At 44.8% G+C, this 14,154-nt stretch overlaps 1 protein-coding gene across 4 annotated transcripts in view; it reads right to left on the bottom strand.

Annotated features, from left to right (window-relative positions):
* LOC127627287 (angiomotin-like) overlaps positions 1-11,703 on the bottom strand; it is a 58,049-nt gene extending 46,346 nt beyond the window's left edge. For 3 of the 4 annotated variants that reach the window (XM_052103622.1, XM_052103620.1, XM_052103623.1), the window contains exon 1: positions 11,389-11,703. The gene's annotated coding sequence lies outside the window, so the exon portion shown is untranslated. The remainder of the gene's footprint in view (positions 1-11,388) is intronic. The other variant, XM_052103624.1, reaches the window with a different exon arrangement.
* Between the last annotated feature and the right edge of the window lie 2,451 nt (positions 11,704-14,154).

Here is a 14,154-nt window from a genome sequence, read left to right as displayed (position 1 = left end):
ACAGCCCTTCATTTGTGAAATTAGTCCAATGGCACTTTTGGAAACATAGTGGCAAAACAAAAAGTGCATTAACTGCATCGTGAGGTTCATGAAATTGCTTTATTTTCTATCCCCAGCAAAATCATTACAATAATATCTTAAATATTCAATATATCACCTAGCCCTAGACACCATGCTAAAATATTCTGACTGCGTTTCCTGCACTACCATTCAGCCACACTGCAACACTGCTATTGAATCAGCAGCGCAAAACATGCAGCCCTACTAGTTTAGTCTGATTACAAACAAATTACTCTAATAATCCGGTTCTTTTTAATCTTCAGCACGTAACATACACCGTGACCAGTATAGCCTGATTCCTGAACGTACAATGTACAAATTACTCTTATCATCCGGTTCTTCTAATTGCATGAAAACCATTCTGAACCATAAGTTGTTATTTTTTTTATGTTCTACTTGAAAATGAGCCAACAGCGGTTACTGTTAATGTGTACTTAAGGCTTGTCAGACCTAAATGAGAGTATTGTGTTATTAAAGATGCACATTGTATGTTATGTTGCAATTCAGGTTTTTTTCTCCAGTATAGATCAGTATTGTTAATTATTTGCAATTTCCATCTTTATTGCTTACTGGGCCAAGTGAAAACAGCCCACTCCCAAATGTTTATAATACTCTCACTGATATTCTTCCAATGTAAGTGTATAGAATTTTTCAACTATTTTATTATCTGCTAGGAGATAACAGCGCATCTCTTCCAAAAACGGCACGGTTTAAGGTAGGCTATCATTCATGCGAGCAGCATAAACGGCGTATAATGAGCCAAACATCACAAACGTATTTTGGCAAGGTAACTCTAGCAATATAAAGCCAGTTAACCAGATGGTCAAGTTGAACATCCTCAAAAGTCTTGAATTTTCCATTCACCGTTCGGTTTCTGTTTGACCCAAAACAGTAAGCACCTTTCATACCTTACAGGACCATCTGGAGTCAAATTACTTTCTGGCTTGTGGTGAATTCCCCCAAACAATTAATTTTTGAGTGACACATCCTGCTTGTGAAATTAGCAGCCCAGAGATGAAAGAGTGGTGAGACGCTGTACCTCGCCCATGTGATTGCGTCTGAAATATGGTGACACATTCCATCAGAGAGGTGTCTGGCTTTACTGCCCTGATGTGAGCAGGTAAGCATCATACTGCATGGTTCCGTGGAAGGCATTGGGTTACACAAGACGAGAAGGGATAGTACTTAGATAGTACTGATTGTTAGAGCTAGGGCTGCAGCTAACAACTAGTAGTCGACCGATATATCGTAGAGGCGTAGATTTTTTTACAAAGTTAATGTTTAGTGTGAAATTGAGTAAATATAGTGCTAAATAAGAGTTTATAAAATTGTTTGGGCTATTTTATGTTTATGATATTTACCATATTAAATTGTGTTATATATCAGCATTGTATCAGCCAATCGGCCACTGCTCTCTGGATATCAGCCAATAAAAAAACATATCGGTCTACCACTACTAAAAACTACTTTAACAAAAAATAAATTATTTTATTATTTCTTTGATTAATTGGGCATAGGGATGATCTGTTAAGTAACAGAGAAACAATATATGTCACCAGCTTAGCTCAAAAATATTATATGATATGATGTTTGCTCGATAGTCCTGAGTGGTTTGCTAAAAGTCAATAGGCATGGCATACTGCATTTACTGCTTATATGATTGTACAGTTCCCATGTCAATGATACTGGTTGGCATAGTCTTCTGCACAACCAATATTAAACGCTAAACATATAACATATGTATGTGTGTTCACATGTGAAGGGGGTTTTCCAAAAGAATCAATCAGTGAGCACATTTACATGTACAACTACCAAAAATTTGCTTTTTCAATAAATTCAACAACGAAAGAGAACAGCATTTACATGAGACCTGTAATCATCGGATTATTATCATTTTATAACGTTGACGTTAAAATGGAAGTGGCATGTGCACAACACTTGCACCTGGATTAGCAGGTAAGACCGCTGATAAAGGTGTTAACATGTACTGGGGCAAAAATCTATGTGTGCCAATTGTTTTTTTCTTAAACTGTTTATGACCTTATCCCGATGAAGGAAAATTGTGTGGATTTACAGAAGTTTTCTGCTTAAGCATAATCAGTTTAAGATTGTGCATGTGACTTGTTCCTGCTTTTCTTTAAAAACAAAGCAAAAACGAGGATAAAGTGGGGCACTTACAATGACCATGTTTACAATCACTTATGAAAACGGTTTATTCCATGGTTTCTTCTGAAAGTAGTGTTTTGAAGCGTCTTGTAAACGAGAACGCTGAATTTCTTTCGCTGTTTAAGGGAATAAGAGAACGCGGTTTAACACTACTAGGTTTCTCCCAGAGAAAGCTGCTTATGTGACCATGGAAACAAATAAGCAGCGTTCTAACAGGTTTTTGAAGAGTGCGCATGAGCGTGGAACAGACTGAAGAACAAAAGTTGTATGATGGAGCCCAACAAAACAACAACAAAAGTCAACAAAACATTTGTGGGAGTTCAGTGGGAATAGCTCATGCACTATAAACTGTAACCATTTATAAACACCAGTGTAAAATATCGACAGTCCCTCATGTTCACGTATATGTGCTCGTTCATTGAGGGAATACCAGAGTTTTACGTAAAGGGAAGCGTAATTCCGCTGCAGGTTGCGATAGAAAGGTAAAGAAACAAACACATCAACGTCTCTGGAATATCTGGAAATAAAGCAAAGCAACAAATAATGTTCTTTATTTACACAATTGCAGCAGGGAAATTATGTTACTAACAATAACACGCTTTCTGGTGTCCATTTAAATGTAGTCAGTGGAAGTGAATGGGGCCAATTTTTGGAGGGTTTAAATGCAAAAATGTTAAGCTTATAATTTTAAATTATAAAATAATATAATAATAAATTCTATTTATTATATATTTATATTTATTTATAATAATAAATAACTTTAAATTTATTATGGGGGCCTGGGTAGCTCAGCGATTAAAGATGCTGATGACTACCACCCCTGGAGTCACAAGTTCGAATCCAGGGCATGCAGAGTGACTCCAGCCAGGTCTCCTAAGCAACCAAATTGGCACGGTTGCTAGGGAGGGTAGAGTCACATGGGGTAACCTCCTCATGTAAACCAGTATTGAGGCTAGGTAGCACCTAAGTAGCAATCCAGCTAATATGATATCATTTTGTAATGAAAAAGACAGCATTGAAAATGCAATACAGCTATCGACTGAACACAACAGCAACTCTCTGACCTCAATTAATGACCATGAAGAGAGTCAAATGTCAGAATGCATTTCCTTCCCAATTACTGGTATGAAATTATATTTGTGATAAGTATGGAAATCTAACGATATGAAAAACATATTATTATAGTAATTTTACTCATATTGTCTAGCCCTAGTTATATGGACACAACAGATTCCCTTGAGGGAGTTTGAGGGATGTAGTATTCTCAGTTGGACACAACCTAATTGTAAAACTTCAGTAAGGAGTGCAAGCTTAGAGTCCCTAAAGTTCAGTGGAAAAAGGCAGTTGGATGATTTGGAGGCTGAGTCAGCAACCAGAACTTTGGCCCCTCTCAAGTGAGTGTGGAGGGGAGGGGTGGGGGGGTGTTAAAGGAAGTGAGGGATGGAAAGAGGTGGAAAGAGGAGGGAAAAGCGAAAGAGAGCTGACATTCCTGCACCGTGAGTCAATGCCACTAGGCACTTTTCTGGCAGTCGTTTGCTACCTTTACAACTAAAAGCACTGTTTCCTTGGCACTGTTTTGATGACAGGAAGTGAGAGGAGGCCATCTGAATACTGAACATCCAACAAACAAAGCTGTGAATGTGTGATGGGCATATCTCAGAATGTTGTTTACTGCTACCCCAGTAACCCTTTTGGAAATCTGAGCAAACAAGAACATTCAGAACAAACCAGAGCACTTAAATTGAACCCACTCAATGAAAGCAGCATGAGGCAGGACCTATTTATGCTCCTGATAGCCAGTTAAATAGTAAAGGGCAATTAGTTTCACCAAATAAAGACGAGTCTAATAAGCTTGACCGTTGCTCATAAGTATCATGCTTTGATTTCCAATAACACATGACTGCATTCCTGCCCAGTGTAATGTGCATATCTGTGTCCAGCTCCCCCCTTGCCCCCGGGAGGCATTCCTTAGAGGAGTGGGGTGACATCCGACAGCAGGCCCTCTACTTATCCCCCATGAAGCTTAATTCATTACTCTACATAAATCACAATGACAAAGTATTACGTTGTTACGAAGCATCAAATATTTTTTTTAATGACCCTTTTTAACAATCAGGCAAAATTTATCTTATAAATATTACTTCCGCGGACCGAAATATGCATATTATGGATTCACAATTTGTCTTTACACATTATTAATAGAAGTGTCAGAAATTAACTTTTACATTAAGGGGAAATATTTGCCCCCTAAATGTGATTCTCTTACGAGAGGTTCTCTCGTATTGCGTAAGCTAGCTTACGCTACGGGAAAGATTCATCTTTTCTGAGATATTGAAGCCAAAAAATTATCCTTAATTTTTGTATCCATTGTCAACGCAGTGCGGCAGCTGCAGACCTTGAGCGGGCTATCTAGCGAGCTCATAGGTTGCTCTGCGGCAACTGCTGCAGCCTATAGACGAGCTTGGGCGAACTCGCATCCAATGAGAGGCGTCCGCGCGCTCACTGCATCAAAGCCTGCCAAAATGGGCGTGACTAGAGTGCATATAAGCGTAGTTCGTAGGCTGGAACCCTGATTTTCATCTCTTCAGCGAAGCTCTTCGCATCACTGAACTGGAAGCCGCGTCGCCGTTCGAGGGGCATCAAGCAAGCGTGGACAGCGCTCGAAGAAGCCGGCCGTCTTCGCCACCTTCAGCCGTCCTGCGAGCTACGCCATCCGGCGACGTATCCTTTTTAAAAGCAAGCTAGTTCTTAAGAACTTCACAAAAGAGTACAAGCATCTTTTTTAAGATGCCTCGCTCCACTTGCGCCTCATGCCGCGCTCCTCTCAGCACCGGAGACCGCCACGTCATCTGCGCTCTCTGCCTGGGACTGGGGTATGCAGAGCTCGCCCTCGCCGAAGGCGGATGCGATCTCTGAGCTGCCGATGTCGACCCTGCGGGCTCGACTCGAAGCGCTCAGGACCGAAGACGCCGCGCCGCCTTCCGTTCAGCCGCACAGTAAAAAGCGCCGCTCTCAAAGGCTGCCGGAAACAATGGTAGAAGCGATTGCCTCGCCGGAGCCCATCCCTCGAGCATCGCCTTCACCCTCCCCGCCCACCCGGGACGCGCAGTTGCCGCCGAGCGGCTGCTCTGCTGCCATCTCGGACGAAGAAGCGGAGGATAAGGGCTGTTCCATCATGGCTTCGGACAGCGAGGAGTGGTCAGGCTCACACGCCTCCTCCTCGGCCCAGGAATCCAGCAGGACCCGCGCCGGAGTCGAAGGGGAACTAACACGACTCCTCACACAGGCCGTCGACCGCCTCGGGCTCGAGTGGTCACCGCCCCTTGAGCAGGCACCCAACAGACTTGACGGCTGCTTTCTACAGAGCCGCCGCCGCGCAGCACCCACTACCCGGGCCGCTCCCTTCCTGCCGGAACTCCACGCCGAGCTTTCCAAATTATGGAACGCGCCTTTCTCGGCCAGGGTCCGATCCCACGTCTCCACCTCTCTTGCTTCGGTGGACGGCGCCACTGAGAAGGGCTACGCTTCCATCCCTCCGGTCGAGGATGCGGTAGCAGCACACCTTTTGCCCGCCCTCCGCGAAATGGCGGTCTAAACCAGTGCTCCCGTCTAAGGCCTGCAGAACAACTTCCGCCTGTGTTGGCCGCGCCTATTCCGCCGCCGGCCAAGCAGCATCTGCTCTGCACTCTATGGCCGTCCTACAGATCCTCCAAGCGGACCTTCTGCGGGAGTAGGATGAGGAAAGTAGGCATCCAGAGGCGGTTGCAGACATACGGAGTGCTACGGACCTCACCCTCCGCGCTACGGACCTCGCCCTCCGCGCTACCAAAGCTGCAGCCCAAGCTATAGGGAGGTGCATGGCCGCGCAGACTGTGACCGAGAGACATCTGTGGTTAACGCTAGCCGACATGGGAGAAGCAGAGCGCTCTACGTTCCTCAACGCACCGCTCTCTCCATCCGGTCTCTTCGGCTCCGCGGTGAGTGGTATCATTGACCGGTTTTCAGAGGTCCAAAAAGCCACACAAGCCATGAATCTCTTTCTGCCTCGTCGCGCTAGCTCCTCTGCAGGCCGCTCACGTGATCAGCCTCCTGCACGAGCCTCTTCACAGCGCCCAGCTCAACAATCTCAGACTTCTCAGTGTCGACAGGGCGGCCGCCCTCGATCGCGCTCAGACAGCCGCCGCAGACCGCCGCCCCCCGCGGGCCTCGATTTCAGGTAACGCTGAAACCAGAACAACGAAGTCTTCCTAACTTTGTTGAACAAACGACGGCTCAGTCCCGCCGCGGCCGGACCACCGTCAAAGCTTTGCCCCCTGTCAGTCCCCTTCTCTCAGGCTACTACAGTGGTGAATTTAGCAGCCAACAAGCCGGTGACACTGCCCGCTTGCCTGCACTCAAACGCCGTTTTCACGGCGACCCAAATAAATCTTGTAAAGAGCAAACATGTCTTATGTGTAGAAAATGTGCCCACAACCCAGTGTTCGCCCCTACACACAAGCATAACACATCCCGTGCCCCTATCAGAGCACGCTCTCATAAAGCGGTTACGAACCGCTCGAGCGTCAGTCAATGAAGGCGCCCACAAATGCGTGCGCGCGCCCATTCTCTGGCCGCTCTGTCACACGACCAGCCCTATGTGTAGAAAATGTGCCCACAATCCAGTGTTCACTTCTGCACACAAGCACTGCATATCTCGTGTCCCCACCAGAGCATGCTCACATAAAGCGGTTACGAACCGCTCGAGCGCTAGAGTCAATAAATGCGCCCACGAATACGTGCGCGCGCCCATTCTCTGCCCGCTCTGTTACACGGCCAGCAAACATTCCTCTGTGTGTAAGTCCCGTGCCCATGACTATGCTTGCGCATCACGTAACAGATGTGACTCTTTCCCCATTCATTCCAATCGGGAAGTCACTCACAAAACAGCCTGTTCATGCTGTCTGCGAGCACTCATGCATGAACACACTAAACGCGCTCACACATTTTGTTCAGCGCTCTGTGTGTGGCAATCAGAGCGAATTGGCCATTCACCCTCTAGCGTTACGCTTCAAAGCGTGGGAAGCTATTCCAGGGATATCCAAGTGGGTGTTAAGCACAATACAACAGGGCTATTTGCTACAGTTCGATCGCCGCCCTCCTCGCTTCAGAGCGCGGTTCGAAACCACTGTGAACACGGAAGCAGCGTGCATGCTTCGTTCAGAAATAGCAAGCCTTCTGTGCAAAAGGGCCATAGAGAAAGTGCCACCCTCTCTGAGCGAGTCGGGGCTTTACAGCCGTTATTTTCTTGTTCCCAAGAAAGACAGCGGCCTCAGACCCATATTAGATCTCAGGGTTTTGAACAAGGTGCTTGCAAAAAGACCGTTCAAAATGCTTACAATCAGGAAACTCCTCGCGCATGTGCGCCAGAGGGACTGGTTTATTTCTCTCGATCTGAAAGATGCATACTTTCAGATTCAGATAAATCCCCGTCACAGGCCATTCTTGAGATTCGCCTTCGACGGCCAGGTTTATCAATACACCGTCCTCCCGTTCGGCCTGTCCTTAGCACCCCGTACTTTCACGAAGTGCATGGATGCGGCGCTTGCACCCCTGTGGAGTCAGGGTTTCGAATTTTGAACTATTTGGTCGACTGGCTGATTATGGCACAGTCACATATGGAGCTTCTGTCTCACAGAGCAGTTCTCTTCAGCCATCTGAACAGTTTGGGTCTTGCAGTCAATTGGACCAAGAGCTCACTACAGCCCAGTCAGACAATTTCCTTCCTTGGAATAGAACTAGACTCCGTGGCAATGACGGCTCGCTTATCTACACAGCGCGCGCGCCGTGTTCAGCGACTAGCCGCATCTTTTCAGATGAACAGCCTCACGCCTCTGAAGAAATTCCAGAGAGTGCTAGGTTACATGGCCTCAGCCGCAGCAGTACTTCAGCTGGGTTTACTGCACATGCGCCCGCTTCAGCATTGGCTAAACACCCGCGCATCTCGCCGGGCTTGGGCCACAGGCCGCCAGCCCATCAAGGTGACTCAGACCTGTATATCAGCTCTGCAGCCCTGGACAGTGGCCGAATGGTATCAGCGGGGAGTGACAATGGGAGCTGTATCTCGCCGAAAAGTCATCTTGACAGACGCGTCCAACACGGGTTGGGGCGTGGTCTGCGAGGGCTCTCCGGTTTTCGGCCTATGGTCAGTTCAGGAAAAGCTCCTTCACATAAATTGTCTGGAAATGATAGCGGTCGAGTACGCGCTCGTGCGCTTTCTCCCGGTCATTCAGGGTCACCACGTCCTGGTCCGTTCGGACAACAGATCTGTGGTATCCTACCTAAACCGTCAGGGCGGTGTCAGATCCAGGAACCTCTTCCATCTGACGAAACGCATACTGAGTTGGTCCCAGTGCCACCTGCGCTCACTGAGGGCGACGCACGTGCCAGGCCACCTGAACGACGGCCCGGACAGACTGTCCAGAGACAATATTCCCCCAGGGGAATGGTCCCTGCACGCACAAACAGTCCAGACGTTATGGCACCTATTCGGCAGAGCAGAGATAGACCTCTTTGCGTCCAAAGAGAACTCTCACTGCCCAATATTTTCCTCAAAAAGCGAGGACGCGCTGGCCCAGGACTGGCCCAGACGCCCGCTTTACGCCTTCCCTCCCGTCTCGCTATTGCCACAGGTAATGCAGAGGATCAGGGAAACGTGTCACTCGGTGCTCCTCATAGCCCCGCGTTGGGAGAATCAGACATGGTTCCCGGAGCTTACGCAGCTGTCACTGACAGCGCTGTGGCCCATCCCAGTGAGAGCAGATCTCCTCTCTCAAGCTCGCGGCACAATCTGGCATCCCCACCCAGAGCGCTGGGCGCTGCATGCGTGGGTGATCAACGACTACCCGTCACTCTGCCAGAAGGAGTAATAAACACCGTCATACACGCTAGAGCCCCTTCCACGAGAAGACTCTATGCGTCAAAATGGTCTGTGTTCTCAAAATGGTGCACCGACAGAGACCTGGACCCGCGGACATGTGGGGTGTCGTCGCTGCTCGTATTCCTACAAGAGCTGCTGGATAAGGGCAGATCCCCATCCACGCTCAAAGTGTATGTGGCGGCCGTTGCGGCGTTCGCTGAACCCCTGCACGGCCAGTCATGGGGTAAAAACGAGCTGGTCATCCGCTTCCTCAGGGAGCTAGAAGGATGAACCCCCGCGCCCCCATCGGTTCCTATCTGGGATCTTCCTATAGTTCTCGAAACTATGAAAGCCCCCTTTCGAACCACTTCAATCCGTGGATTTGAAATACCTTTCACTCAAAACCGTTTTTCTGACTGCCCTGTCATCAGTCAAACGTGTGGGAGACCTTCACGTGCTGTCTGTCAGCGCTGCGTGTCTTGAGTTTGGACCAAGTGACTCCAAGGTCATTTTAAAGCCTAGACACGGCTATGTTCCCAAGGTGATCGGTACTCCTTTCAGAGCACAGGTCATTTCCCTATCGGCGCTGCCAGCACCCGATAGCGAACGCGACGCCAATCTCCTTTGCCCGGTCAGAGCACTGAGATTGTATACTGCGCGCTCCGCCGCTTTCAGACGCTCTGAGCAGCTTTTTGTTTCGTTCGGAGGGCGCACCAAAGGTCTCGCAGCCTCGAAACAGACACTATCTAGATGGATAGTGGACGCTATTGCTGCTGCATACGCGTCAAAAGACCTGCCATGCCCGTTGGGCATTAGGGCTCACTCCACTAGAGGCATGGCATCCTTGTGGGCATGGTCCAGCGGGATTTCCATTCACAACATATGTGTGGCAGCGGGATGGACTTTCCCCTCCACCTTTGTCAGATTTTACAATATGGAAGTGCCCGCTCTGCAGGCAAAACTACTAGCGGTTTAATAAGCTACAGCTCCCCTGATGAGCTGCACTGATGGGTCACATTCCACACAGACCGGCACCGCCGCTCTGTCGTTCCCTTCCCACTATGTGCTTATGTATTACACAATCAATGACCCGCATTCTTGCCGGCCAAATATTATTTCCCCACTCATAAGGGCTCCCCAGGGTCCCCCCTTAATTCCCTGGGGCTCATACAGTGGATGCTTGGCGCGCACAGCGTTGACAATGGGTTCCCGTAGCGTAAGCTAGCTTACGCAATACGAGAGAACCTCTCGTAAGAGAACGTATCGGTTACCTAACATAACCTCGGTTCTCTCTAGATGAGGGAACGAGTATTGCGTAGCCGGCCCTGCTCGCGTCACGAGCGACTTTTCGCTTCAGTCAATGAAAACCAGGGTTCCAGCCTACGAACTACGCTTATATGCACTCTAGTCACGCCCATTTTGGCGGGCTTTGATGCAGTGAGCGCGCGGACGCCTCTCATTGGATGCGAGTTCGCCCAAGCTCGTCTATAGGCTGCAGCAGTTGCCGCAGAGCAACCTATGAGCTCGCTAGCTAGCCCGCTCAAGGTCTGCAGCTGCCGCACTGTGTTGACAGTTGATACAAAAATTAAGGATAATTTTTTGGCTTCAATATCTCAGAAAAGATGAATCTATCCCGTAGCGTAAGCTAGCTTACGCAATACTCGTTCCCTCATCTAGAGAGAACCGAGGTTACGTTAGGTAACCGATACGTTTTCAGGGGCATGTTTTCTAACCTTTCAAAACTGTCTCATCCGTTTATGTCAAATTCATCAATTTAATAAATTAAAGCAAATTCTCAAGACTGAGAGAGTAAAATTACATCAACAATATTTTAGACCATATGTTTATACCAGGCCTATAATAGAATATTAAGAACTATATCAGATGTTATAAATCAAAAATAAATAAATAAACAGAAGTATTCATTATGAGAGCAATATTAATGTATTTATTAAGCCATAAGGAGGAGGTTGAAATTGCAGCAAAGGTGTCAGTGGAGGACATGTAATTATTTTCACCCAGTACAAGTAACAGCAATGCCATTCATTCACTGCAAGAGGATGCAAACAATCCAACGTTAGCATTTTCAAAATGCTAATTAATAAAATTATTATAAAATTACTAAATTTTATATACATAAAATGTTTTGACTGTCACATGATTTTCTTATATCTGAGGAGACTTTTGCAGGCATAACGTGCAATTGTTATAAACAAACGAATCAAACAACAACATTTCACATAAGCAAACGGCTAAGAGATATTTACCTTCATTAAACTTCAAGTCCCGCTTTATTTCTTTCTGCCGCCGGTTTTTGTGTCGGTTAAAAGTTTATTTCTGTTAATTCCGACGCTTCGAGCACTCTTCACAATAGCTCAAATGCGTCAATCCGCGTAGACTTTCCGATCATGTTTGCACTTTTCTTCACCAAATACAAGTTCCCTCTTCTCCGTGTCATTTTTTGAGCTGGTGTTTTCCAGAAGAAATGTGCTGTGAGGGGAAGGACTGCCCTCTACTCCAGAGCTTAACCACTTGAAAACTCAAGCGAGAGAAAGAACAAAACACAATCTCCCTTGCTTAGAAAGTTAAAGGAGAATCCAGAGTATGTTCTGTGGGGTTAGGAGAGCCCTCCTCCGGAGAATTTGGCGATTGTTCCTGTCTTTCTGTTGGTTTCAAGGAATGTCGCTCAAGCAAGAAAATGACAAAAAGCTTTTGTGCGTCTGAAGATCAGCTCACACATTCAGTGCCTTCAGAGGAAAATGCTTCTGAAATCTACTCATAGGTTGAATAAATGATTTTTTTTTTTTCCATAATAAACTACATATCTGCTTGTAAAAAAATCACAAAGAACTACATATAATAACAACTCCACTTATGGTACACACACAAACAATGTCAGAAATTCATTTAGCACGTGCTCTTGTCGAGTATATCAGCTTACCAGCAAAAATGGACCAGAAGGTTGGCAACTTTAAAAGTTTAAAATATATTCTGCATATGCCAATATAACCCCACAAATTTAATGTATTTTTAAGTTGCAAACAGCGGTTATAAAAATCAATCTTTAAATAAGATTGTCCACAGTGTTAAAATTAGAATAGTAATAATAAATCTAGTTTACAAAACTTGTGTCATGTTCTCAGAAATGTAATCATTGTGTCCAATTTAGTTATATACATTTTTGAAAAAACTTTATAGCATTTTCTACATAATAAATACATAAAAAAATAAAACTTGAATATTGCCATGTGGTGTAACCATCAAGCAAATATTTTTTTTTTTTTTTTAAGGATTCTTTATTTATTTCTTTTTTTATGAATTTTTAGTAAAACATTTCAAGACTTTTTCTCAGCGTTACACCACATGAGTTGAACAAAATGTGACTTTCATAAAATCTGATGTTTTTTAAAACTTCCTGCTCAGTCTTGAGGGTCTAAAGGTGTTATGCTCTGTTTTATGGTTTTTATAGTCAATATACACCAAAATGGCTACCTACAGTTGAAGTCAGTCGTTCACATACACTTCTGTTGAAGGTGTTGAAGTCATTAAAACTATTTTTTTTTAACCACTCCACAGATTTTATATTAGCAAACTATAGTTTTGGCAAGTTGTTTAGGACATCTACTTTGTGCATGACACAAGTCATTCTTCCAACAATTGTTTTTAGACAGATTGTTTCACTTTTCCAGCTGGTCAGAAGTTTACATACACTAAGTTAACTGTGTCTTTAAGCAGCTTGGAACGTTCCAGAAAATTTGCCAAATAGCTTCTGATAGGAGGTGTACTGAATTGGAGGTGTCCTGTGGATATATTTTAAGGCTTACCATCAAGGGGGGGTTGCTGTGGCCGGGACTGGTGCACTTCACAAAATTGATGGAATCATGAGGAAGGAAAATCATGTGGTTATATTGAAGCAACATATCAAGACTCAGCCAGGAATTCATAGATCGGTCGCAAATGGGTCTTCCAAATCGACAATGACCCCAAGCATACCTCCATAGTTGTGGCAAAATGGCTTAAGGACAACAAAGTCAAGGTGTTGGCATGGCCATCACAAAGCCCTGACCTCAATCCGATTTGTGGGCAGAACTGAAAAAGTATGTGTGAGCAAGGAGGCCTACCCACCTGACTCAGTTACACCAGTTCTGTCTGGAGGAATGGTTCTAAATTCCAGCAACTTATTGTGAGAAGCTTGTGGAAGGCTCCCCAAAACATTTGATCCAAGTTAATGCTACTAAATCCTAACAATGTGTATGTAAACTTCTGACCCACTGGAAATGTGATGAAATAAATAAAAGCTGAAATAAATAATTCTCTCTTCTTTTATTTGGACATTTCACATTCATAAAATAAAGTAGTGATCCTAACTGACGTAAGACAGGGAATGTTTTCTACGATTAAATGTCAGGAATTGTTAAAAACTGAGTTTAAATGTATTTGGCTAAAGTTTATGTAAACTTCTGTCTTCAACTGTTTTCCAGTTTGAAATATGAATTATATTTTAAAACACACATTTTTCACTGCTTTTTTTTTTTTTAAAGAAATAACAATAAAAGATTATTTTCCACTAGTTTACAACATTTCTTTTTTTTTCAGGAATTTCTGCTTTTAATGATACTTTGACTTTTTTTTTTTTACTGTCTCTGGACACCACATGACATTTTTTACTTTAAACCCCCAAAAAATATCAATATTATTTTTAAGTCAGATATTGAAAATATGCTCATCATAGAAGAAGTGTATTCAAGTAAATAGTTTGAGTAAATTTTTTTTTGTTGTTGTTGTTGTTGTTGTTTTAATTGATAGATCTGGACAAAAATGAGCATCACTTTATTGACCCTTATGACACATGGCCATAATATGGACCTGTTACCCTATGTAAGTGTATTTTATAATGAATTTGGTGAAAAGTATCCACGTTTTGATCATGAAAAAGGTTTTATCTCTAGTTCGCTCACCCACAGTCACAGACAAACATTATTTTCTACTCCATTAACTGAACTAGTAAAGGAAGTTTGGGCTGTTTCTAGAAG

The sequence above is a fragment of the Xyrauchen texanus genome, chromosome 34 (genome assembly GCF_025860055.1).
Source record: "Xyrauchen texanus isolate HMW12.3.18 chromosome 34, RBS_HiC_50CHRs, whole genome shotgun sequence".
In the NCBI taxonomy this organism is placed as follows: domain Eukaryota; kingdom Metazoa; phylum Chordata; class Actinopteri; order Cypriniformes; family Catostomidae; genus Xyrauchen; species Xyrauchen texanus.
This window is presented reverse-complemented; position numbering and strand designations above follow the sequence as displayed.